This window comes from Equus przewalskii, chromosome 16 (genome assembly GCF_037783145.1).
Source record: "Equus przewalskii isolate Varuska chromosome 16, EquPr2, whole genome shotgun sequence".
NCBI lineage: Eukaryota > Metazoa > Chordata > Mammalia > Perissodactyla > Equidae > Equus > Equus przewalskii.
In genome coordinates this window covers 32,296,953-32,323,774 of record NC_091846.1, presented here as the reverse complement: position 1 = coordinate 32,323,774, position 26,822 = coordinate 32,296,953, and the positions used below count along the sequence as shown (strand labels likewise).

The following is a 26,822-nucleotide window of genomic DNA, read 5'->3' as shown; positions in this document are numbered from 1 at the left end:
TTAAACATTGTGAATCTCAGTATCCTCATCTTTCCAATTAATATATTTTATAGGACTTCTAAAGATGATTAACACCGCAAACATGATTCCATTGATTTGAAATTAATATGCAATATGAAAAATTTGTAGCTACATGTGTTGCTGGATGTTAACTAGACTTATTGTGGTGAGTATTTAGCAATACATACAAATATTGAACCATTATCTTGTACACTTGAAACTGATATAATGTTATAAAGATATGCAATATAATGTGAGAAACAGAAAAGAAACCAACTTTGTTTTGAATTTTAATTTAAAAAGTATGATTAAGAAACCCTTTTCTTCTGTTTCATCTCCTTTTTTGCTTTTATTCTGTGACTTGCTGACAACTTTTACTCAAGTTCTATTGCGGACCTGCAGCTTCGTCTGAAACCATAGAATATCTACTGAACTTGTACAACCATACTGAGTTCTCTAATAATAAGTTCTATTTCAAGAAATCTATTATATTGATTAGCCCTGCTGTATATAACATCAAGATGTTCGCATTAATTGCAGGTATACTATCTGTGGTATAATCTAGAAGGAATCTGTTAGTAAGAATTTTAGAGTACTGGTTACCTTGACAACAACAGGTAATGCATGGCTACTCAGCATGTGTTTCTGCAGGATCCCAGGTAATTCCTCAGATATTAATACAACTTTGCTTGTTAAATTTGTATTTCTGAAATTCTGGTTCTTGTGTGAAATTGAATATACTTGCTTGAACTCTAATATAGTCTAGGCTGTAAGCAGAGGTGCATTTTTACATGCCTGTCACCTTGATTTTTCTCATATTTTAAATTATCTGTTCTAAACAGAGGCACTGTGATTTCTGAGAAGACACATCTGAAATATTTCATATGGCTGATCAGTTTCCAGAAGAGTGTGTATACATGCATAGGTGATATGTCTGTGTGTGTGTGTGTGTGTTGCATGGCTATTTATTTCAATAACTGATAAAACAGACATTTATATATGATTAATTAATTATATTTTATTAAGTAAACCTGATGGCATCAAAGGAAAGCCTAATTGTTAACGAACTTAATCTCAGATTTCATTATCACAGTTCTGCAGCTGCTAATTCTTTGTGCATCTTAACTTTAGTAGGAGAAACAAGAATCTGAGAAAGAAAGGACTAGAGGTACTAGATTGTCAAGATTCTATAACCTAAGTTTAAGTATCCAAATGCACAATGAATAATAAAACATGCAGACGAAGCCTCAATAACAGAGACATGAGAAAGTTTGGCTTTATAAAATATGTAATTTTATTAAAAATGATAATATAGAATTTTCTCCCTACTTTGTGGAACATATTTCTGAAAACCCCTGCTATAAGATAACCATCATTGAATAAATTAAGCAATTCTTAGAAAAAAGTAGATTTTGGTGGCTAGTAAAATACTTTAATGAATATTAATCATTGTGAATAAATAAATAAAAACCATTTCAGCTTCATTTATTATTATTAAAATTAAATGGTTTTTAAGATACAAGAATATACATTATTATCATTTTAAACATTTAATTAATAAAAACTAGGTCTGCGTGTAAATTTCCAGTAGCCATATCTCAGTGTTCAGACAACCTTTCACCAGAGTTTCTCCAGGCAGTTTTTCATTCACTATCATGTTTCTGTCATGATAACCTAGATAATGCTGTGGTAGCAGATAGCCCAAAATATCATTGGTTAACCCAGCCAAGTTTATATTTTCCTCATGTTATACATCCATCTCAGTTTGGTAAGGGGGTCTCTGCTCATCTTCGTCACTCTGTGACCCAAGCTAATAATGATCCCATCTACACACATGCTTCCTTGATCACAAAAGCAAGGAAAAACTATCACAGCAAAGTACACTCAGGCTCTAGAAACTTCTGCCTGGAATTCAGAAATGACACTTTACTATTTTGGGGGCCAAAGCAAGTCACATATCTGAGAGTACATTTAAAGGGTATTGGTATATAATTGTCACACAAAGGAGGAACTGAATATTTGTGAACAAGCATTCAGTCTACCACATCTAGAAAACATACATTTTGTAATGGCTGTTTTCTCTGAGTTTTGTCCTTCCTCAATTAATGTGTTCATTCAATGAACATTTATTGGCACTCTCTATGTACTAAGGATTGTAGTTAGATGTGGTAATGCAGACATATAAAATGCAAATTATGTTAGTAGGGAAGAAAAACACATAAATAGGCAAATGCAAAATAATTTGTCTTTCTATGATAAGGATAATTGTTTTATATTTCAGAAAAACTGAGCACATAAAAATACAGTATAACAGAATATAGTGTTGCTGTCTTCAGCTCTTAAGAAAACTTATAAAATATGGTACGTTGTGATTTACAACAACAACAAAAAAAACCCTGAAACTGTTTGAAACAGTAAAAGAGGTATAGTGCCTGATATACAAGGAATGTTCCTGGAAGGGGATGCTAATGTGTCTTGTATATTTGAGTCAGAAGTTCAATGAACTCTCTATGAATCCAGCTTCTTTCTATCTTCTGTTCTGCCAGCTGGGTTGCCTGCTTCATTTTAAGGTTCTGTTCTCTGATAGTGAACAAATGGCTGTAGCAAGCCCGCTGTATATCTAGATGCCACAACATTCATCCAGGAAAATAGTGACATTTAACTTTAGAATTTCCCAGGAAATATTTCTTACAATTTTATCAGATTGTGTTGAGTCACATGCCTTCTCCAGATCTAATAAACATTGCTGATGGAATTATAATGAGTAGCTTAGACCTAGAGCACAGGAAGAATTACATTCTCCTAAAACACATAGGCTATATGGAAAAAGGATAAATCTTTAATGAAAATTGAAATAGTTATCAAGAGAAGGGCAGTAATGACTAATAATCAACATACTATTATAATTTTTGCTTCTGAATTTTATAACGTGATATTCTTAATGGTTTCTAAATGTGTTACCTATATCTAAGGTGTATATTTGATTTGCATGAAAAAGGTTCATCTCAAAAGGCTCTTACATGAATAAAAATTTTGCAACAAATTTCCTAATTTCGAATAATTACTGGGTTTAGTTTGGAAAGTGGGTTAACCACTTATATTCTATTATATATTCATATATATTAATCATATTTATAAGCATAGATCTTTCGCTATAAAAGAAGAAAAAAATAGTATACACTTGGTTAATGGAAATTTAAAATTGAAATGTGAATAATTTGACTTCCACTATGCCTGAGTAAGCTTCTAACAGGCTGAACTCCCCACTGATAATAAAGATAATCTCTGGGGGTGAGAAGACTACTTGAAGGGCATGGAAAGTGAAAACTCAGGCATTCGTTTTGTCAGAAAGTGGAGAATTGGAAGAAGGGACCAGCACACACTGAGTTTCTTATTACTACTGCTTCAGCCTGAGGGAAATATATGGTCAGAGCATGTCACACAGTGCCGAAATTTCTAATAGAAAACCGTGGTATTTCTGGCCTAGAAAACTAGAGGACAGAGACTGGGAAAGTATAACTGCTAAAAAATGAGAGAGGGGACCTGGGAAAGGAGAGAAATACATAGGAAGTACCCCAAATTCTGTTCATATATGGCCAAAGTCTCCAGATGAATCTTGAACTTCCCATAATGGGTCTAATTCAAAACAGCTTGCAGGTAAGATAACAACGTGAAAACCTGAACTGATATTTGACCTGACAACCACCATGAAGAAATGTGTATGATAAAAATGCATAGGCAATTTGATTCCAACAGTTTAACTGCTTTGTAAAACAAATTTTTTTTTTTACCTTGCCGTTTACAATATTGGCATTATTTACAACAGCCAAGATACAGAAGCAACTTAAGTGCACATCGATGAATGATTGGATAAAGAAAATGTGGTCTGTATACACAATGGAATACTATTCAGACTTAAAAAAATCAAATCTTGCCATTTGCAACAACATAGATGGAACTTGGAGGCATTATGTTAAGTGAAATAAGTCAGACAAGAAAGACAAATACTGTATGATCTCACTTGCATGTGGACTCCAAAAAGAAAAAACTCAGAAAACAAAAAAACAAGCTCATAAATACAGAAAACAGATTGGTGATTGCCAGAGGCAGGGGATTAGGGGTGGACAAAATGGGCGAATGGGATCAAAAGGTACAAACTTCTGGGTTTAAAAATACATAAGTCATGAGGATGTATTATATAGCTTGGTGACTATAATCAATAATACTGTGATGCGTATTTGAAAGTTGCTAACAGAGTAGATCTTAAAAGTTTATATCATAAGGAAAAAGAATTTGTGGCTATGTATGAGGATGAGTGTTAACTAAATTTACTGTGATGATTATTTTCCAACATATAAAATTTTTTTGTACACCTGAAACTAATAGTTATATGTGAATTATACTTTAATTTAAAAAAAGAAATGCTACTTAAAGATAATTAAAAAAATATGTCAGAGTACTGTAACAGAATCTTGAGTCTAATACATAACATCAATAATATTTAGGTTGTGATCCAGAATTATGCAACACACATATACACACACGCACACACACAAATACACAAAGCAAATAGTGATATGTGCTCAAGGAAAATGGCAAGGACTATTCCCAAGTTGATACAGAGATTGAAATCATCAGAAAAGGAGTATAAAGTTGCTATTATAATTATGTTCAGGAAAGTAGAAAGCTAAATGAAAACATACATATAATGGATCAAAAGATAGGAAATCCCAACAGAGAAAGAGCTTGCATATAATAGACCAAATGGGAAATTTAAACATTGCTAACTCTCTGTTAAAATGTTTTGAAAAATTACTATGTTTATCTAATTAAGAATAAATTTAATAGATTTAAGTTATCTTTAGCGATATTAATATTATGACAAATATATTGTATATATTTATCAAGTTTTGAGTGAATAGATTAAATATTTTATTAAAATATTCACTTAAGGTCTGAATATTCACTCCATTCATTATTAATTATATTTAGTGATCTATTTGTTGGTTGGTTATTTTGCACAAATAGCTGGAAGACTTTGACCCAGAAATTTTGTACTTCTTTTTATTATTGTTTTCTATTATTTCTATTTCAATATATACATTTTTTTTCCTGAGGAAGATTTGCCATGAGCTAACATCAGCTGCCATCTTCCTCTTTTTGTGTGTGAGCTCCTGCCACAGCCTGGCCACTGACAGACAAGTGGTGTAGGTCCACGCCTTGGAATGGAACCCAGGCCACTGAAGTGGGACACGCCAAAATTAACCACTAGGCCACCTGGGCCAGCCCTCAATATTTTTTAAAAGAAGAATTTTCTTTCAAAATGTGATCTCTCAACTACCCTCTAAATAAAATTAATATCATAGACATTTCCAAAATAGTTGGCAAACAGTATTACTTTTTCGTTGGTTATTACTACTAAGTCTGTAAAGGCATCTACAAACATACCAGACATTTTAGAAAGTAGAGACATATATTGTAATCCAAACCTTGTCACTAAGTTGCTCAGATATCCTCAAAAAACCCTTTTACCGTTTCCTGATTTGGTTTTCTTATCTTTTAAACATGGATAATGTTATTATTTCTGACTCCACAGACTTAACATGGTTATTATGATGAGGAAATAAAATAAAGCCTGTGAAATTTATTTGGGAGCAAAAGCTCTATATAAATAGGACTCTGTGAGTACTCACTGACTTCTAACAGTGTTATTTTAACCAGCATACTTTTAAAGAAGAACATTTCATGTCACATTCGATACCAGTTGTCATCTTAAATGTTGCAGAAAGAGTAAAGAGGAATGCCTTACTTACAGTGCTCAGCAAATACTGAACTGCTACAATTTCTCCCTAGACACATAGAAAAAATATATATATGCTTCAGTACACAGAAGCACAAGTAAGTCTTCCCGGGGAATTCACTGTTTTAGGAAGCTAGGTAAAACCGAAAGCAGTAAAATCCAGGATATAAGGTACATCTCAAGAAGCTGTAAAAATAAACTAGAAGAAAATTCAGCAGGTATATGTGAAAGACAACTGCTAAAATGAGAGATTCAAAGGAAAAGTGGAGAAAAAGTTGGAACAAATCAACTGGAAATAAGCTCCTGATGAAATGGTAATCAATAAGTACACAAAATATGCTGGGCAAGCCTTTATTTCTCCAAGAGTACTGGAGAAAATTGCCTCGAAGCTTCCATTTATAATCTTCTCACTCTGACTCCAAACTTTTTTTCTTGGGTGTAATAGTAGTCTTACTTCATCAAAGGATCACAGCAAGCTTTTATTTAAGAAAACAGAGCAATATTAACCAACAAAATTTTTGAATCTCTCTTCTCCAGGAGGCTTTCTTACTAATGTTGGAGAATATACCCTGTGAACCTCTCAGGAGAAAAGAATGGGAGAGAACTGATACACCTTTTGTAACTTTCCAAAATATTGTTGACTGATTATGTATTGTCACTGGCAGATAATCTAGCATTAGGATAAAGGACTCAGACAACAATATTATTTCTTGTGTACTTTGCAACTACTAAAATTACAATCATATAAATGGAAGTTAAATTTTGTCAATTAAATTTTGAATAGAAATTAACACAATGAATGTTTTGGTTCTTTTTCTGGTCATTTTATTAAAAATGCTCCTGAAAACACACAAATGTATATTTAAATATTTTATACTTCTGCTATACAATTTTGTTTGAAAGATAGAAATCCCAATGAAAATCTTCATTACTTCTCTTTCCTCTTGTTTCATCACATCAAAAAAAATACACACAATATAATTGACATTTTTGTGTAGTGTGAGATCTTTTTATAATACAGATTAACTGTAACTGTATTCAAGCCATTTCTCTATATGAGTCTGTGATTCAAAATTAAAAAATATCAAATATCTACACATTCCAATATTTTGTAATGTACAGGATTTATTATAATGCAGTTTTACCTGAATTGATGTTTATTTTACATATTAGTGTTTTCTTTAGAGTACTGACTATACACAAATAAAATAGAGAGCAATCAAAATATACACTAAGTTTCAAATTAAAGATAAAAGTAACAACTGAGTAGAATTAAATAGATCGCTAAATAGCTACATTTCTAAAAGGGACTACAAATTTAAAAAAAACTCCTCTTGTAAAGATAAATATAATGTTGGATATTGTTCTAAAAGATAAGATAATTGAATGGTTCTAAGGGGGAAAGCCTTACCATAGATATAGGTTACATTAAAATTACCCTTTACAATATACACATCGCAAGATGTTCCAGGATTAGATAGAAAGGAATATTGCTTATTCTTTCCTCATCATTTTGTAGAGTTTTCTTGATTGCTTCCAATTCTTAAATTTTTACCATTAATCACTCCTTATCTCTATCTTACAATTCTCAAGTACTCATCTCTTAGAACTTTTCGTAGCTTTATATTAACACTACTCGAAAACTTTTTCAAAAATAGATATTTTGTAGTTTTATGTTTTCACACTATTGCCTGAAAATGGTATTTATTTTCTTTTAAAATAGACAACTGTTAAGAAAATCTTTATTATTAAAAAGTATTATTTGAAATCTCTCGTTTCCTGTACTCATTAGAATTATCCAAATTACTAAATCTCTGAAGTTTTCTGTGACATACACACAATCTCATGAATTTAACAAGAAGAGCATGATGAATTACTCTCCACATTAGTGTTTGAACATTTCCTCATATAATCTTTCTCAGCCTTCCACTAAAATAACTATTAGGAAACGTATTCCATAATCTCATAGGCCTCTCATTCAACATTCTTCTAAAGACAATCAATAGACGAACATAAAGTGATATGTGTGTCAGATATGTATACGATAAGGAACTAGAATAGTTACAATCTGGAAATTGTAGTCCCAAGCAGAACTCTGAGCAGGAAACAAAAAGATGAATATCCTGGAAAGAATATATTCTAGGGGTTATGGTTTTATCAATATCCCATTACTCAGCGCGGCAGACATATATGTCAGGGTAGAAAACACATGTGCAATTCATTACATCAATATTGGATGCATGTTACTAAACACCAAAGGGGAACTCTGAGCGAGGCGTTTGAATTTGTCTTTCAGGAGTATATCTGAGAACAGTATTCTGTTAGCACACTAGTCTGTTAACACAATAGTGGATAGTCAGGTATTATCTCTGTTAAGGATCACTGATTATGGATTGCTTGTTCTTCAAGATAAGAAAAATGGAAAAGAGAAAAAATATATAAAAACACAACACTGGATTTATGAAAAGATAAGGTTAAGGGAGGATAAAAAGAAGAAATTGAATATAATATTAAAGACCAAGAATAATAGAAGTCAGAAAGCATATAATAGAGAAAATTGCATTAAAAATTTCTCATTTTATCTGGATGTAATTAATCATTCAGTCACCTTAAAAGTTTCATATTTCAAAAGCATTGGCTTCTTCTACTAAATCCTCACTATTTGCTAATAGATTTAGTCCTAGATTAAACATAAGACCTATTTCCTAACACGAGACTTAGTTTTTTTCTCTTTATGGATTTTCCAAAACTAAAAAAGTAAAGCTGTCAGCCACCTGTCACTTTTAAAAGTCGAGATTTATTTCATTTAATACAAAGGGTAAAAAGCTAGAATAAGAATTCAGCGTTGGTAAGTGAATCACATAGGTCAGCATACAGATCTCCTATTCTCAGGCGTCAAGCAGCCATCTTCCAGATTACAAGGAAAAAATAGAGATATCATAAAGCAATACGTTTGGGGGTAATTATCATATAAGTTTATAGTCTCTTGCAGTATATTCTTTCTATATACTTCTACATTTTTCACAGATACTTAATGCTGTCACTCATATTTGTTCAACAATAATTAGTCATCAGTCAGTCTGAATAGACGATAAAATTGATTATTCATTAGGTAGTACAGAGAGTGGCCTGCAGGAAATGTGTCTAGCACTGGCTGTGAAATCTGGATTGGTACATTAGAGAAGACGGATGTCATTAGGAGTTCAGATTTTACTTATCATCAACAAACAGAAGATAAAGAGACACGCATCTCTTTAGCTTATCTATACTACTGAGTAGACACCGCTTTATACTCCAAAACTGAGAAATACAGGCTTTTGATCATTTCATTAAATATAGTCATTTGACTGTTTTCTTGGCCAACCAAGGAAAAAATAGGTTCACGCAAAAGCTCTTTTTATTCATACATCAGTAAGGTATACATTTGGAAAAATATCTCTGAGTTTACCAGGAAGAAATCTTTAAAAATTTAAAAGGTATAAGAAAATAAAAACATTTAAATGAAAGGAATTCTCATAAAATCAGAACTGCAAAGTTTTTAGCACCATTATTAATATTTTAAATCTCCACTGAAGAACAAATTTGTTTGCACAAATTAGCAAAATGTAGACAAACATAAGAGGCTCTCCTGATATCATGAGAACAGTAGAAATAAAATGGAATGATAAATAAAATAATAGACATAATATCAGAAGATGAGGTTCCAAATTATAGATAATTACATTCTGAAAAATAAACTGAAGCAAAAAGACGAATGATATAAGGCAGTCATTGTCATCATCATCATCTTCTTCTTCCTTATTCTGTAAAATGCCCTAGTCTGAACACAAAGTTTTCCATATACTGTCTCCCCCCTTATCTGAGGTTTCATTATCCACAGTGGACTGTGGTTTGAAAATAATACTACATCATAATGCCTACATTATTCACCTCACTTGTTGTCATCGCATAAACGTTGTATCATCTCACGTTATCACAAGAAGGAGAAGAGTGAATACAGTACAATAAGATATTTTGATATCTATCTACATTCACATAACTTTCATTACAGTATATTGTTATAATTGTTCTATTTTATTATTTCACTATTAATCTCTTACTGTGACTAATTTATAAATTAAACTTTATCATAGGTATGTATGTACAGGAAAAAACATAGTACATTTTTGGTTCAGTACTATCCATGGTTTCAGGTATCCACTGGGTGTCCTGGAACGTATCTCCCAGAGATACCATAAAAGAAATAGTTATTAAGAAAAGCCTAATGTCAAGATATCTCCTCTAAGATTTTGAATAAAATTATAAATTTTAAACTCTAAAAGCACATGGACATGAAAACTTACAAAGGAGTAAGCCCCAGATGAACTTCTAACATTGCATATATATTTTATACATGTGTTCATGTATATATATATAATATGTATATATATTTATGGATGTATATATACATGTGCATATGTGTTTATATATGTACAATATTATAAAATCTACAGAGTTGCAATAGCAAACATTTGAGACACAAATTAGTTCCCATTTCATTCAAATTTGTTTTAATTCACGATGACAAAAAACTTAATGGTTACAGGAGGATTTAGACTATGTTAGAATTGGTACAAAAGGAATTTAATAAGCATTGTAAGCAGTTACATATAATATATGTATATAAATGTTGTTATTTTACTTAAAATTGCTAATAAATATTTATTGAAAGCTTAAAACCTCCCAAGTACTCTTAAAATCACTGTTGATTTTTAATCTAATTATATCTTGAAAATAATCTAATGAGTTAGGCACTATATCTTATACTTACAGATTTTAAAAAGCTAAATAGAGGCCCATAAAAGAAGAAATATAATTAATTAAATTCATAAGGGTATAATATTCCTATTATGTAATTATGAGAGTAGTTGCAAGAAAATAAAGGAACTAAAAATACTATGTTTTATTTAGAGACAGAAAAATATGGTGAATTTACCTCAGAGTACAGCTTTGTCTGCAACCAATATAGTTTAATATTTTGTATTGTTATCAATTTTATACTATTCACATTCATTACAATTTTATCACTCTTTTTTTGACACAAAACTATTTATTAAAGGTAACTTTAAAATTACAAAGTATTTTGTTTTTTTCATATAGCAATTGAATGAAATGATTCAGAGAATATTACTTGCATTATTTTATCACATGAAATGTTATTTTAAAATTACAATATGATCATTTAAATTATATTCAATAGATACTTAAGACATTTGCCTTTTTAGTATAAGATACACTTATGTGTGTGTATATATATACATAAAGCATGTATGTGTATGACATATATATGATATAAAAGATATACACCCACATTTTAATTTTCTTATATTAAGCAGCTACTTGCAATTTTTTAGAATACATATAATGAAGGTAGTATATACTTATTGAAAATTGTGCATTTTTAATATTTTATTAATCCGTTGATTGCCTTCAAGCTGTTAAAATGTATTTTCACTTCTAAATATTCTAATAAAAAATAAAATAACCCAATCTTGAGAGAATTTTATAGGGTAAAAGATTCAAAAGACTAAAACTTTTTAATGTGATATTATTGATTTTTATATACAGTGCTGAATAAATAAAAGCACCTTAAGGATGCAATTTTCTGAATAAACTATTATATATCCTTAAAGAAGATAGAATAATATTTATAAGATTACATAGAAGGACAGAAATTAAGTTGCAGAAACCCTAGTATTGTAAATATGTAAAATTATTTTTATGTGATATTGGAAGAAATAATTTGAAATACAAATGCTATTCTAGCTAATGAGGAAATCAAAGAATATATATATCCATTCATTTATGTATTCACTCACATGAATTTGTATACACACACATGCACACAACACACACAAACCACACATTTTTCCAAAGATGGCACCTTACTAATGACAGTAAAACAATTCATGGTTTTTTAGAAAGTGAGTGAACAGATTACATTAACACAGATAAGAAAAACTACTTTTTCATTCATTAAGCATGGATATCAAGGGTCAACATTAATACCTTTGAAAACAAAGAGTATGTATAATGTAAAAAAACACGTTCTTTGTCCAATAAATACATTTGTAAAAACTAAAAAGACAACAACAAAAAATAAGAGCAACTTTTTACATTATAGGCTTTAATGAAGTTGTAACGGAGTTGAAAATTGTTTCCTAGCGGAAAATTATTTGAGAGGTCAATCTTTTTCATAGGAGGACTAACAGTGACGCAGATTTCTAGTTTTAATAAAGACAACAATAAACTATTAGAAAATTTAAACATGCGGACTTTGGCACTTTTGCAGCTTCACATGACCAGAGATCTTTTTGTACTTAGTTTTCTTCCGAGGAATAACAAGTGTTATTAATGCCCTATATCGTCCTGTGGAAAGTGGGTAAGTTTTCTCATCATTTTTCTTGGAGGTGCAGATTTCTCAATGCTGATTATACTCTGTAATATAAGCAAAGACAATTTTAACTGTTTTCTTTCCTAAATCTTCAGCTACTGCATGATATTGGGAGACTCCTTCCAATGCAATCAGTTATCTTAATCACAATAGAAACATTCTGCACATCTAAATAACAGATTAATAGAATAAAAACAAATTTAATTTGAGATGAGTAACAGCACAGCGTGTCCTAGACATATTAAAATGTTTTATTCTTTTAAACAAATTACATTCAGAAGGAAGAAAATTAGATCTATAATACCTTATTGACAAAGAAGAGTCAAAATCTATTGAAGATTTGCCCTCAAAAATTTGATAGTCTGCTATAATTTCATTTTCTTTATCCAGAATTCAATAACAATAACATCTCCTGCACACTTTTATCTCTTCTATTTTTCCTCCTCCACATTTCTCTTTTCTTTTTCTTGTAAAACATTTAAGTTGAGCATCACTTGTTTTTTAAATTTGATTTACTTTTATGGAAAATACATAACAAATTAATTATTCTGAGGAAAATAAATACCTATATTTAGATTCTCACCCTCAATTGAAAGTTCCACATTAGTGTTGAGTTTCATGAAAATTTAGCAAAATGAGAAATTTTCTTGATTCCTAAAAGGAAAATAAAATGCTAAGAGTTTGCGTTTAATCAATCTTTCTTAAATATTTTATTCAGCTGATATAAACTAATTTTATATTTTATTTTCTATTTAATTCACTCAATAAGTAAAATCTAAGCAACTATCTTTAAGCACTGGGCTTATAAGTGTGAGCAAACAACAACAAAACCAATGAACAAATTCCCAAACAAAAAACACCTGAATCCCTGTCTTCCTCAAGATTATAATGGACATGAATACATATTTAGAGTGGAAAACATTTCTCTTAGAGAAATCTTAATATTTATAGATAAAGAATGCTGAATATATTATTTACTGCCTAATTTTATATAATTTACTGCTAACATTTAAATAAGGTATTTCTACTACATTAGATAGTCATTTGAGTTGACTAAAATCTGAAAATCAAGGGAAAATAGATTACACTTTCACAGATTTAAGGAAAAGAATCCTATGTGGCCCATTGAAACCTGTTCCATCTCTCAAGCACTTTTTGAAACTAACTTTTAAATGATGCGTTTGTTCCCTGAAATCAATGGAAGTTCTGCATACTTCATATAAAAACTGAGCAGAAGATTTTTAGTGTTTTTATCCACCACTCAGTTAAAGTCTTCTTCTGAGGCTTGTGATGATGTGATCTTTAAGTCATTCACCCATGATAAAGGGATAGAAAGGAAGGCTGGGAACATTTTTGTGTTCATTCTGCAAAGGTTGTGTTCAAAGACAAATTGAAGTTATTCAGTGTCTCTGTACGAATGCTCTAACCTTCAGTTAAAAGGTTATTCTGAGTTCTCAGCTTAAAACTGAGGTCAGTTAATATCATCAGATGTTCAAAAAGGACACTAATTTTCAGAATACAAAATATATTTTTAAAATAAAATATTGCCCAAGACACAAAATAAAGTCAAAATTTATCTTCCATAGATGTCAAGTATTGAAATTGTTATTCTTTTTTTTAATACACTTATCTTTATTTTGAAAAATTCCCTTTTTGGGCAGGGGCTTGGATAACTTCTTGCTCAAATATTACATCTGAATATGTAGCTTAATAGGTCCATCTATACAAAGGCCATTAAAACAATCTATATTACCCAAGCTTAAATGTGTTAAACTCTCAGAAATTTAATGCAAAAGGAATTAAAGTTGTTCCAGGAATAAGTTAATGTTGAAGTGTTTCTCCACAAATCCAGTTTCAAGTTATGGAAAGATGATGGCTACCGGAAAATGAAAGACTGTGGTTTCAGAGCAATCTTTTTAACTCAATATAGCTGTGACCCTGAGCAAGTAAGCTAAAACTTTTTAAAATATAATTTCCTTAATTAGAGTAATAAAATAAATAGAATGGTCTCATCACTGTAATACTTAACTCTCCAAATATCATCATTAAAATTTGTTGATCAAGCAAAACTAAATTTCTTAGACCTACTGCAACGAGCATGAGCACCATTTTGACAGAAATTTAGAAGTATCTCAATTTGAGAAATTGAATGATATCTTTACAGAGTTTTGGGGCCTTGACGTGGTACTTTTAAGAAGGATCTTACAGGGAAGGGAAGTAGATGGGGTTAGCCAGAATTCACGACCCAATAATTTGGATTGGTGGCCACAGTATAGCAAGCATCTGGAAGTGTGTCTTGAGAAAGAGGTTAATCCTGGTGAGTAGACCATTCATTGTTTTGCAGTCTTATCTTCCACAGGCATTTCTTGAAGCAGGTAGTGAAGTTAGTTTTTCTTGTTCTCAGGACCATGTAACATAGAACAGAGAGAATATTTGGTCTTAAGTTAAAGAAGTAACAAGTTTAGGGAGTAATGTTGGTTTCAGAGCTTATTGTTTTTTAGGAGAATTAAATGAGAGCGCATAGAACAAGAAACTTATATAATGACTGGTTCATAATAGATGCTTAATAAATATTCTTTTCCTTTCCCTAATCCCCAACATAGCAAAGTACTAAACTAAGATATTTAGAATCTTGCGTTTAAAGTGTGACATTACTACCAACCATCTATGTGATACAAGGAAAATACATTTACACCTCTGTGTGTGTGTGTATACACATACATACATGTAAATTTTTTCTGCTTTGACTTCGTTTTCTGGGGAATGTAGATTACAATTCTTTACATATTTTAAGGCAATAAAATCTACTTAACATATAAATGCATTTTCACTTTGATAAAGAAAACCCAACGTTATAATTGTGAGGAATAGAATGTCACCTTATATAATGCCATATGTAAATTCACTTTGCTATGGGAAAATTGCCTCAGTTCTCCATAGTTTTGCTGCCACATACAGAGTATATAAGGGGCTCTTTCTTACCTTCGAAGAGGCTGATATAGCATCAAGTCCATTTTTTTGACCATCTCCATACCTGCTGGCCAGATGCTGTGCCTCTACCATTGAATTCCTTCACTTATACTCTTCAAGCTCTAGATCTGTGTAGTAGTAGCTCTTTAGATTAGGATCCACATGTTTTTTGGGCAGAGTAGAAAAAATGTTTTCCTTGACTTTTCATTGTTCATATCTTATTCTCATGGCTTCTGGCCTGGCCTTCAAACTTGTAAAATTAGTAATTCCTTTCTATATTTTCCTTTGGTTTATATTTTGTTCTACATAATTGTTATGTTCTACATAACAATTGACATATACATATATAGTATATATAGTATCTGTTATTCCAAGTAAAATCTTTGATATCTTTGTTATTGATATCTGCCATTCAGCTTAACCAGATTTCTGGTCCACACAATTTGCCCAACAATGCCCCATTCAATGAGCTCTGACCTATCTGAGTACATAGTATCTCAACATTACAAAAACATGTTTGAAGATATGTTTCACCAAGGAAAATGTTTGGATATGATTTGGAAAATTATGTCAGCAACCACTTTGCTAAAAGAATCTTAGAAAAAAATTGTGTGTATTCAGTTTTTCCAAATTTACCATATACTTTTTTGGTATTTGTCTTTCACTTGTATATCTACGGATACAAAATTTGATAAGATTAGAAGACATATAATGCATTGAAAACCTACTGGTTTATTTTGTTTTATTTTTCTTTATTTTTTTGTGGTAGTAACATTCATTTATAACATTGTATAAATTTCAGGTGTACATCATCATATATTTTGAATTTTGTGTAGATTACATCATGTTCACCAACCAAAGACTAATTACAATCCATCCCCACACACATGTGCCTAATCACCCCTTTCAGCCTCCTGCCTCCCCGCTTCCCCACTGGTAACCACTAATCTAATCTCTGTTACTATGTGTTTGTTTGTCTTGGTTTTTATCTTCTGCTTATGAGTGAGATCAGATGGTATGTTCATGGGAGGAGGTGAGTTCATAGCCCACCTCTGCTGCCATCTTGATAAGATCCGAAAACCTAGTGGTTTATTTTTAATTTCTTTCTTTGATCATTCAGGCTTCTCTTAATTCAAGGAATTCTATTGAGTGGTTACCATTAGAGGAAACTTTATCCAGAAGTTTGAAGTGCCTCCATTTGCCGGCTGTGTGACCTTGAGCAAGTTACTTTTCTTCATAGTTTCTCAGTTTCCTCATTAGTAATAGTGACTTAATAAAAACACATTTGCAGAGTTGTAAAAAGGGCTAAAGGAGTTAATATAATTAAAGTGCTTAGGGCAATACCTGGAATATAACGAGCAATGCCTAAGTTTATGCTATTATTACTGTCATTACTACAGTGAGGAATCCAGCTCCTGGTTAAAAACCTATGTGTGATTTTTCAGTCCCCACCATAGGTAATTAGAAAGGCTTTGCCCAACAGGCCTCAAGGGGAAAGCTGCCCTCCCCACAGCAAACTTTGTGCACAGTCTTTGCAATGTAGTTTCTGAAGGGAATTTCAGTCAATGACTCTGGGCCCCCTGGCCAGTCATGCTCTTTTCACACTCTTAGTCCTGGTGCCTTCCTTCCTAGGCCTCTTTGTCCGAGGCCTTATGCAGAGATCTTTTTAAGGTGTTTCTGCCCAAGTTGTCATTTTAAGAAGAGAAAAGGGAAGCTGTGATGACACTTTTCCTACTTTTACTTAATATCAGTACTTTTCCACTCCTAACCACTTACCCTTCCCCTTAAAGTCCATTAAACTGTTTAATCCTTTTGTTCAAGTCCCCCTCAACCATGAGCTGACTCCCATGTCTGTGATGATCCACCTGACCCTCCACTGGCCACCATGCTATGCAGAAAATGGAACAGGGAGGAGAGTCAGCACTTTCTCTCAACACAGGCTTTAGATTCTTGCTTATACTATTGCAGTAAGTGCTTACAGGCTTACCTCTTTTGTTTTCGGCTCATTACTTTAATTGGCTACTCTGATGCCTGGCACTTTGGCTCTCTCTTCCAGTTTGTTCAGTTGAGCTCCTGACATATGGGTGATGAGTGATTCTCTTTATTTAAATGCTGGTGATGCTGTTCTGAAACTCATCAGTGTTTGGATGCTACAAGATCTGTTCCAAAGCAAATGTCAGTAGACTTCACTTCATTAGATTTTAACTGACTAGAATAGATTAAAAATATTTGACAACTATGACTCTCAAAAGTAGGAAATTTAGTGTAGCATTATAAAATAGTTTGCAATTTTAGTCAAAGCCAAGAATTTGTATTCTTAGCAGTAGTTACAATAATAGCAGAAAATATTCTTCAATAATTCTGGCCAATTTGGAATAAACAAACTGGTACCTCATTTAAAAAAAATAAATACAAACAATAAAATAAAATACTGGCCCTTAGTTATCAAAAACAAATTGATAAGGTCCAGCCCATGGTGCAGTGATTAAGTTCAGCATGCTCTGCTTCAGTGGCCCAGGGTTTGCAGGTTCGAGCGTCAACCTATACTGCTCATCGAGCTGTGCTGTGGTGGTGTCCCACATACCAAAAATAGAGGAGGACTGGCATGGTTGTTAGTTCAGGGCCACTCTTCCTCAAGCAAAAAAGAGGAGGATTGCCAACAGGTGTTAGCTCAGGGCCAATCTTGCTCACCACAAAAAATAAATAAATAAATTGATAGATGTTGCTGGCAAAATAAGAAATTTTAAAAATTACGAATCTAGTAGTGAACAGTAATTAAGACTGATTTCTAGAGTGCAACTGTCAAGTTGCAAATAGCCCTCTGTCACCTACTCTGAGACTTTAGAAAGGATTTAAACTTTGTTTCCAGTTTTTCACATCTGAAAAATGTAGACAATAGTATTATCTAGTGTTGTAATGATTGAATGAACTAATATGTAAAGTCCTTAAAAGATATTCCATAATATAGTAAATATTATGCAAATAGTTATTATTGTTAAAATTATTTTCACTATTGTTTTATAATGGTAATAAAGTATATTATTCAATAGTTATGCAACAAAATTTAAATGTATTCTATTATATGGAAATACTTGGCAAATCAACTGGATTGTCACAGTTTTGAAATAAACAAATATCTATACATGTTAAGAGATAATAAAAATAGTATTAATTTATTAGAGGAAAGAAAAATCTGACTGCTACTCTGAAGATTAGAAAGGTGAAATATTTGATCTGAGTGCTACATAGTGAGTAGAGTTTACAGTTGTACTCTGAGATCATGGCTATTCCAGACTGAGAGAATATTAAGAGAGTAGGAAGATGTTACTGGTGCTTGTTACCCAAGGGATAGGATGACAGTGGACCAGAAGGCAGTCTTTGCTCACATCAGTTGTAATGCTGCAGGTTATACTAGGAATCTTGCATTTTATTTTGTAATCACTGGAAAGAGATGAACTTTTTGTTTTCAACTGGCCAGGATAATGATAATTTTTTATTCTATATGGTAACTATTACATTAGGATAAAGAATGGATTAAAAACAAGAGTTTGGAATCAAGGAAAACTGTTCAGAAGATAAAATTGTAGAAGCATTAAATGCTAAATGAATGTGTTAGAACATCGGTATTCAGAACAGAACAAAAGAAGAGGATACTTACATGCTATTTCACATGAAGACAAAGGACTGGGCAATTTATTGAACATGGTGAAGATAGGAAGAAGTGGAGGAATAAGGAGTGAAAAATAACAGGTTTCTCATCTGGTTTTCTAGGAGTATAATGTTACCTCTAAGAGAAATAAGAGAAAAATGAATATCTGTACAATTCTTAATTTATGTCATTATTTTGCCAGGTCTTTTAATAATGCCTTTCCATTTTAGTGTGCATTGCTTAACCTTCACGCCAGCCCAGGGATGACATTAGAATGCTGCAATTTCCTCCTAAACATCATCATGGATGTCGGCACCTGCTTTTCTGCAATCCCAATAGATTGTATATTCCTATTAATATATAAAATCCTTATTGAAAAAATGCACAGTTATTGACAAAATATCCAGAACATTAGGAAAAATATCCGATTGTAAACCTGTCTTGAAGACTGTTTTCCAAGAGCAGCAATCCTACCATTCTAGAATCTACATGATCATCCAGAAACAGCTTCCGTTTGTTTACAAACAGGCTTGGCAATGAAGCTACACTCTACAGAGAAGGTTTCTGGTTGTGTGAAATTTTCTTCAGCATGCATTTGTAGAACAACTGCATGTCACAAAATCTCCTTTACAGACAGAACAGTGCCACTGTAGAAAGTAAATCCTGATGGTCTCAATAAAAGCAACAGTGAGCAGAGAAGCAGTTATTTCAGCAAAGGGTCCTGTTGAATAGAAATGAGCGATCTGTAGGAAGTCTGCATCCGTTTTTCAAACAAATACAATAGCGATTGTTCTCCCATAATGAAAACGAGATAACGAGTCTCAATTACAACTTTGTTCTCCAGTACAATCAGTTTACCAACTGGCAGGACAATAAGCAACACTGTTTGAAGTAATAAATGAAATACTCCTAAGATTTATATTTATCAAATTTTTAAATCAAAAATACGACATAGTTTTAAAATAAAAGATTTTTATAAGTGTGCCTGCTAATTTTAAATTAGATCTGTGAAATGACTGTGTAAACTCATGGATGGAACCCAAATATGAGAGCAGATGACCAACTTGTATCATACCAGTTAATTGCTTAGAGAGTCTTGCTGACTTCTGAGTTTCTAAGGTACCAATCAATTGATGAGTTTACACTTCTTCACCACAGATAGCTAGAGCTATTATTACCCTCTCTTCTACTTTGTACTCTCTGCTCCACGCAAAATCCCCCTGGAATCAAAGATTTTCTAAAACTATGATAGGAACAGGAATCATTTAAATGCATGTGTACTCTTTTTTCTACTCTCTAAAGTCCAAGTAAAAGAGAAACTAAATTAAAAAAGGATATCAAAATATATTGTGTAAATACTCTATGAAAAAGAATTTGCTTACATTAATCTCAATTAAGAAAAATGCTATACAAATTGACTTACATGAAAGCTGAAGAAATTGATTTCATGCTACATGAATATGATTCTCAATTTTAAACCCTATTTAACATAGTTAGTGTTTTAGAGAAAATAATTTTGTCAATCACAGTGCTCTATAATACTTTAGCATATTCTACCCGTCACAATAATTAAAATCTTTTTATTAATATTTTTAAATCTGCTTATAATTTTATCCTTTTTAAATAATTAAGTAGTAAATAGTATATTTCTATTTTTTTCCATTAATAAAACTTCCAAGGGGAAAAAATCTGTAATATTTAAAATTTCATTTCTTTCATGAAAGCAAAATTTTCAATGAAAAAAAATCCATTGAAAAAGTTTTTAAAAATTCCATCTTCAAATATTAGATTATTTCTTGTATGATGTTATTTTAATAGAAATGCTGAACATTAACATTTTTTTCTTGTGGTAAAATATACATGACATAAAATTTAATATTTTAACCATTTTTAGATGTATGGTTCTGTGATGTTAAGTAGTTTCACATTGTTGTGCAGCCATCATCACCATCCATCTCCAAAATTTTTCATCTTCCCAAACCAAAACTCTCTACCTATAGAACGTAACTCCCCATCGTCCCCTCCTTCTAGTCCCTGTCAACCACTATTCTATTTTCTCCCTCTATGAATTTGACGATTCTAGGTACCTCATATAAGTGGAATCATACAATATATTTCTTTTCATGTCTGGTTTATTACACGTAGCATAATGTCTTTAAAGTTCATCCATGTTGTAGCATGTGTCAGAATTGAGCTCGAAGATTTTGAAGGATTAATCTAACCTGATTTTATTAAAATTACAAAGCTTACACTGAACATTATTTAAATCATTCAGTAAACTTTATATTTAACACAAACCCATACAATTGAATTTTAAACTATTTGTTTTAAATTTTGCTCAGATGTATAATTCAAAATGTGAAAGAAATATTAAAAAAATTTATTAATACTTAAAACTGCCAAGACCATAGTAATTGCTCAATATAGTCATTTGAGTACACGCATAGTACATCAAAGTGCTCATTGCTGGCAACAGAAACCCTAAAGGAAGTATGTAATTCCTACAGAATTCTTTAAAACAAACTCTTTTGTTTAAAGAGTTTACAAGTTCCTTCAAAGGTCAAGAATTTGTAAACTTGGACTTACTTAATTGAGCAAGCTCCATTCACATCTCATGGATTCATCCATCAAAGCTTGGTGTAGATATTTTGGTCAATTAGTGGGCCAAAAAAGGAGAAGGGGAGGCATCAGTTATATTTATTCACAAAATAATGCATTTGAGGGTGTCTTTTTTTTTCAAATGATGATATTAAAGAAAAATCATTATCTGCATTTGCACATCAAAAATCTAATAGTACTTGAGGGGCCGGCCCCACGGTCTAGTGGTTAAGTTTGGTGTGCTTCTTTTTAGCAGCCTAGGTTTGGTTCCTGGTCATGGACCTATCCTGCTTGTTGGTGGCCATGCTGTGACAACGACCCACATGCACAACATAGAGGAAGATTGGCACAGCTCAGGGCAAATCTTCCTCAGAAAAAGAAAAAAAATTGATAGCACTTGATACTGTTCCTGGCAAATGAGAAGATATATAATAAGTATTTAATGATTAAATAAACATATAAATAAATAAAGTAACTGTAGACATGTGACCTTTTCCTAACTAGTGATTTCATAAAAATAGCTTTCCTGAAAATAGAAATAGTTACTTGCTTATCCATGATTAAATCTACAATAATTCTCTGACAAGTTATAAATGGGGAGGCCAGCCCAGTGGTGCAGTGGTTAAGTTCACACGTTCTGCTTCAGAGGCCCAGGGTTCACTATTCGAATCCCAGGTGTGGAGCTGTGCACTGCTTGCTAAGCCATGCTGCAGCAGGCATCAACATATAAAAAGTAGAGGAAGATGGGCACGGATGTTAGCTCAGGGCCAGTCTTCCTAAGCAAAAAGAGGAAGATTGTCACAGATGTTAGCTCAGGGCTAATCTTCCAAAAAAAATTAAAAAGATGTAAACAGGGATAACATACTTGTTTACATATTACAAAGTTACTAAAAAACATTGCTACTCTTATTTTTATCATAGGCAAAATGTTACATTTCACAATTTTTTTCTCATGTCAGGGAACATATTAGAAATAATTGCCACTTGATCATTTTGCAATAATACAAATATCAAATTATTATTTTGTACAAATGAAACTAATATAGTGTTATATGTCAATTATGCCTCAATAAAAAAGTGAGAAAGAAATTTTTGGAAACTGCATCTATCGTGAAAATAATGTGAAAAATCTCATAAAATAGCCCTAACTGAATCAATTAGAATATTATCCTAGAATGCATTTCCGTAGAACCACGTTAATTTCATAAACCTGAATAGATTAGGTATGTACAACAAGACAGTGGAACCAGAGAAATGATTTAGGTGTGAGGATTTTATTGAGGGAATGCAATGCCCAGGCGCAGCAGTATAGGACAGAGAGAGCAAAGCAAGCAAGTTGCAAGAACTAATACAAAGATGAGTTGGCCACAGCTATGCACAGTTAGTTACTCGATAATTTGAGAAAAAAATTCTAAAGAACCCCAGGTGTTTCTTCTCTCTCACTTATAAGATGTATGTGGATGAGCAGGTCCATACCTATAGTGCCCGAGGCAACTGCATTGGAAGAGAAACGTTGAGGTAGGAGGGGAGAAACCCACAGCATGGGTCTGGGAAAAGGCCAGAGCCTAATCATAAGTGATTTCCACAGAGGTGACTCTAATGCATTAAAAGACAGGAGGATCTGAGAGGTTCTGAGCGGCTGTGTTAAGAGGGGCTGGAAACAACAGCCAAGAGAGATGACCATAAGCTGATTTACTTACTAACAGGAAGGCTTAACAAGTCCACAGGCTGTGATGGTTAATTTTTTATGCCAATTTGCCTAAACTAACAGATATCCTGACAGCTGGTAAAACATTTCTGGGTGTGTCTACAAAAACGTTTCCGGAAGAGATTAGCATTTGAATAAAGACCGCTCTCACCAATGCAGGTAGGCATTGTCCAGTCCAGTCCAGTCCAATCTGTTGAGGGCCTGAATAAAACAAAAAGACAGAGGAATGGCAAATTTGTCCTATGCTTGAACTAGGACTCCATTTTCTCCCACCTCAGACAATGTCTCTCCCGGTTCCAGGGCCTCTGGACTCAGACCTGGAGACTTATACCATTAGCACCCCTCATTTTGGGGCATTCTGGTACAGATTGGGACTTATATCATTGGCTCCCCTGGTTCTCAGGCCTTTGGGTTTTGCACTGGAAGTACACAGTTGGCTTTCAGGGCCTCTATCTTGTAGACGGTAGACCACGGGTCTTCTCAGCCTCCATAATCGTGTGAGCCAATCCTTCATAATAAATCTCTATATATCTATGTACATTCTATTGGTTCTGTTCCTCTGGAGAACCACGACTAATACAAAGATCCATCTCAGAAATAAAGTTGTCCCTTCATAAAACTACTTTTAAAAATGTAAACATTGTATCAAATTCTGGTTGATAAATACATATACTAATATAAATACAATTTACAAATATATGAATTCTAGTATATAAATACATACAGCATTAAGACACAAACCTGGGAAATTTAAAAATTCATTTTTTTCTTAAAGCAATTCAAAATGCAACTTTATCTGCTTCAATCATGTGCATTTCTTTATTAATGTTCTTCTCTTCATATTTATTTCAACATAGAAGCATAGCACACACCATATAATACAAGGATTTACAAAGACATCACTACAATAGCATCTGAAGGTTTTAATAAGGCTGTATAATGTATTATTTTTCACGAATTAAGATATAGCTTAAAAATAAGCCTCAGTTTCACAAAAGAAAATCATAGTTCAAGAGATGGAGTAAGCTATACATTCGAGCAATTATTAAAGTCAGGTTTTATGCATACGTAAATGTATATACAAATTATTTGTTTTTAACAGCTTTATTGAGCTATAACTTGTATAGCGTACAAGTCACCCATTTAAATTATACAATTCAATAGTTTTAGTATATTCAAAGATATATGCAACCATCACAACAGTCAGCTTTAGAACATTTTCATCACCACAAAAAGAAACTCTCTACTTCTTAACCATCGCTTCTCATCCCACATCCCTCTCCTCACAAGCAGTGTATTAAATTATGTTACACCAACTTAGAGAACAAAATTGAAACACATCAGTGAATTGCTTACAGAATTAAATAAGTAATGGAACATTACTGTCTTAGTCTTGGCGTTTCCACATTCGAGTATGAATTCATTCTCTTTTGAGTTGTCTGACCACATAATTTTTCACCAAGAAAATTCTATGGCCCGATTTGCATTTTCTGTTTTCCTGTTACGCTGTATACACTGTAGAAATTGTTTGACTATTTGAAATGTGATTTATTTTATCTTCTCGAAAGTGTTCTTGTTCTCACTTTTATTCTCATTCTCATTCTCTCTCCTCCTCCTCCTTCCTTTCCTCTCTCTTCTTCCTCAGAAATGTTTCATCCATAAAAGTTTGCATCCTAACAATGTGGAAGAATCACATACTATTAAATAATTTTCAACTATTTGTGTCTAATTATGAAAAGATAAATATGATGAGAAATAAGCCAACCAATGAAGAATCTGCTCTATGACATCTTTGGCAAATGAACATTCAACGTTAATATAAAAGCTTCCACACAAGGGAAATTCCTTATGTCACAGGGAAATTCATCCTATTCAGAAACAATTCTAGTTGTCCCTTATACTGTGGTTGAAATGCGTCTCATTATTTTCCAGTCACTATTTCTTATTATTCCAACAAGAAAATATAAAATAAATATAAGCCTCATTCATATTTTAACTATTTGAATATAACTTTTATTTCACTTTTTGTTTCCTTTATAAAGTTAGATATAGTCCTTGCCTCCAATCATTCCAATGATGTACTCTCTAGATCTCTATCTCCCGAACCCTCTTCTCTATACCCTGTGCTTCATCAGCTTCCTATTGAACTGTGACATTCAAATTACATAATACAGATATTATGCAGACTATCTGATGGTCCTGGGATTTTTTTTCCCCTCAAATCAATAATTCTCTACAGGCAGCATCTTTTCAGGTGGCAATTTTGACCCACTGCTAATACACGTTGAACTTACATGTGGCTAAGTTTCTTGGTATCTTTCAAAATATCTGAAGAAAACCCAGTTCCACCACACACCATTCCCCATAGTTCACATTTTATTTTTAGCTCCAAGCTCTTCAAACATTATCTTCTCTCTCTCTCTCTGTCTCCCTCTCTCTCTCCTTTGTGTCTCGCTCACATTACAGAAATAATCTATTTATGTCCTTGTCCAGGAAGCTGATAAATCAGTAGAACAGGTCAGGGACTGTGGCTCATCTCTAGAGAGAGACTTTAGATTAAAATCATTTAATCTTTCACCATTCTAGAGCGATGAATATTCCCCATCATAGATTATTCAACCTAAATCATTCCTTTTTCAAATGGCCATAATGCATTAATTTGGTTGCACTGAAGAAGTCAACTAAACTTTATAAAACCAATATGATATACCTAATGTCACCATGAAACAAGAATATGAAATTAGTTTTATCTAAATTAGTCCTACTTGCCAGTATCTTTCCTAAATATTTAAAAGCCCATACACTTTTGAAAACAGGAAGATTTCCCGAAATCTAGTTTTCTCTTTCATCATCTATTTCGTAGTGTGAAAATATTCTCTCATCTCTTTTCACTTACCTCTCCTTTCCAATGAAAATAAACTATAACAAAGCAGTAACTTGTTCCCAAATGGAAATGACATCATAAAAATAGCCTGCTTTTCCAACTCTAAATAATTACAGTTAAAACTTTGTAAATAATAAATCCGAAGTCATAAATGAAGTTTTTAAAATTTTACACTTCGTTTTGCTACCTCCAATTTGTCTCATCACCCCACTGATTATTCCTTACCGTTAACTCATTAAGTACTTTTCATTTCTACTGTCTTCTTCATCTTATTTCTATTTCAAACTTGACTTTCCACTGTTGTTCTCCTTCTAATTTTAACCTCTTTCATCATTTTGTTCCTCCCTGTACTAATTTTAGCCACATAGATAGTACATATCTGTACTTAAATGCAGCAATGGCAATCCTCAATCCAGGCTCCCTGTTTCCCTCATATACATTCTATCCTAGCAGATGTTATTTTTGGTATATTCCTATCTGTAAAGAACAATACTGTCTTACACAGTTGGTTAATTATCAAGAAAATAGAAAATAAACTTGAATAATACTTCTACATAAATAACACACATTATTTCTTCCAGAAGCACTTTAGCAATCTTCATCTCAATTGATCTTTGTGTCATTAAGATTTATTGTTTCTTCTCATATCCCATGACTTTCCTTAAATTCTACGTTCAGTTGCAACTAAAGACGTACAAATAATGTCTTTTCACTCTGCCCTATGATAAAGGGTAAAAGTTGTATAATCACATCAATTAATTAAATATTCAAGGTAATTTA

At 32.4% G+C, this 26,822-nt stretch overlaps 1 long non-coding RNA gene across 2 annotated transcripts; it reads right to left on the bottom strand.

Moving 5' to 3' along the window:
• Positions 1-10,869: 10,869 nt before the first annotated feature.
• Positions 10,870-26,355, bottom strand: LOC139076466 (uncharacterized). 2 transcript variants are annotated; one of them, XR_011528102.1, is made up of 8 exons: positions 26,268-26,355; positions 23,310-23,359; positions 21,439-21,485; positions 18,862-18,990; positions 17,191-17,362; positions 15,216-15,331; positions 14,440-14,632; positions 10,870-12,277 (listed from the first exon to the last, which is right to left on the bottom strand). It is a non-coding gene; the product is annotated as an uncharacterized lncRNA (long non-coding RNA). The 2 variants fall into 2 exon arrangements; XR_011528101.1 differs by lacking the exon at positions 21,439-21,485.
• Between the last annotated feature and the right edge of the window lie 467 nt (positions 26,356-26,822).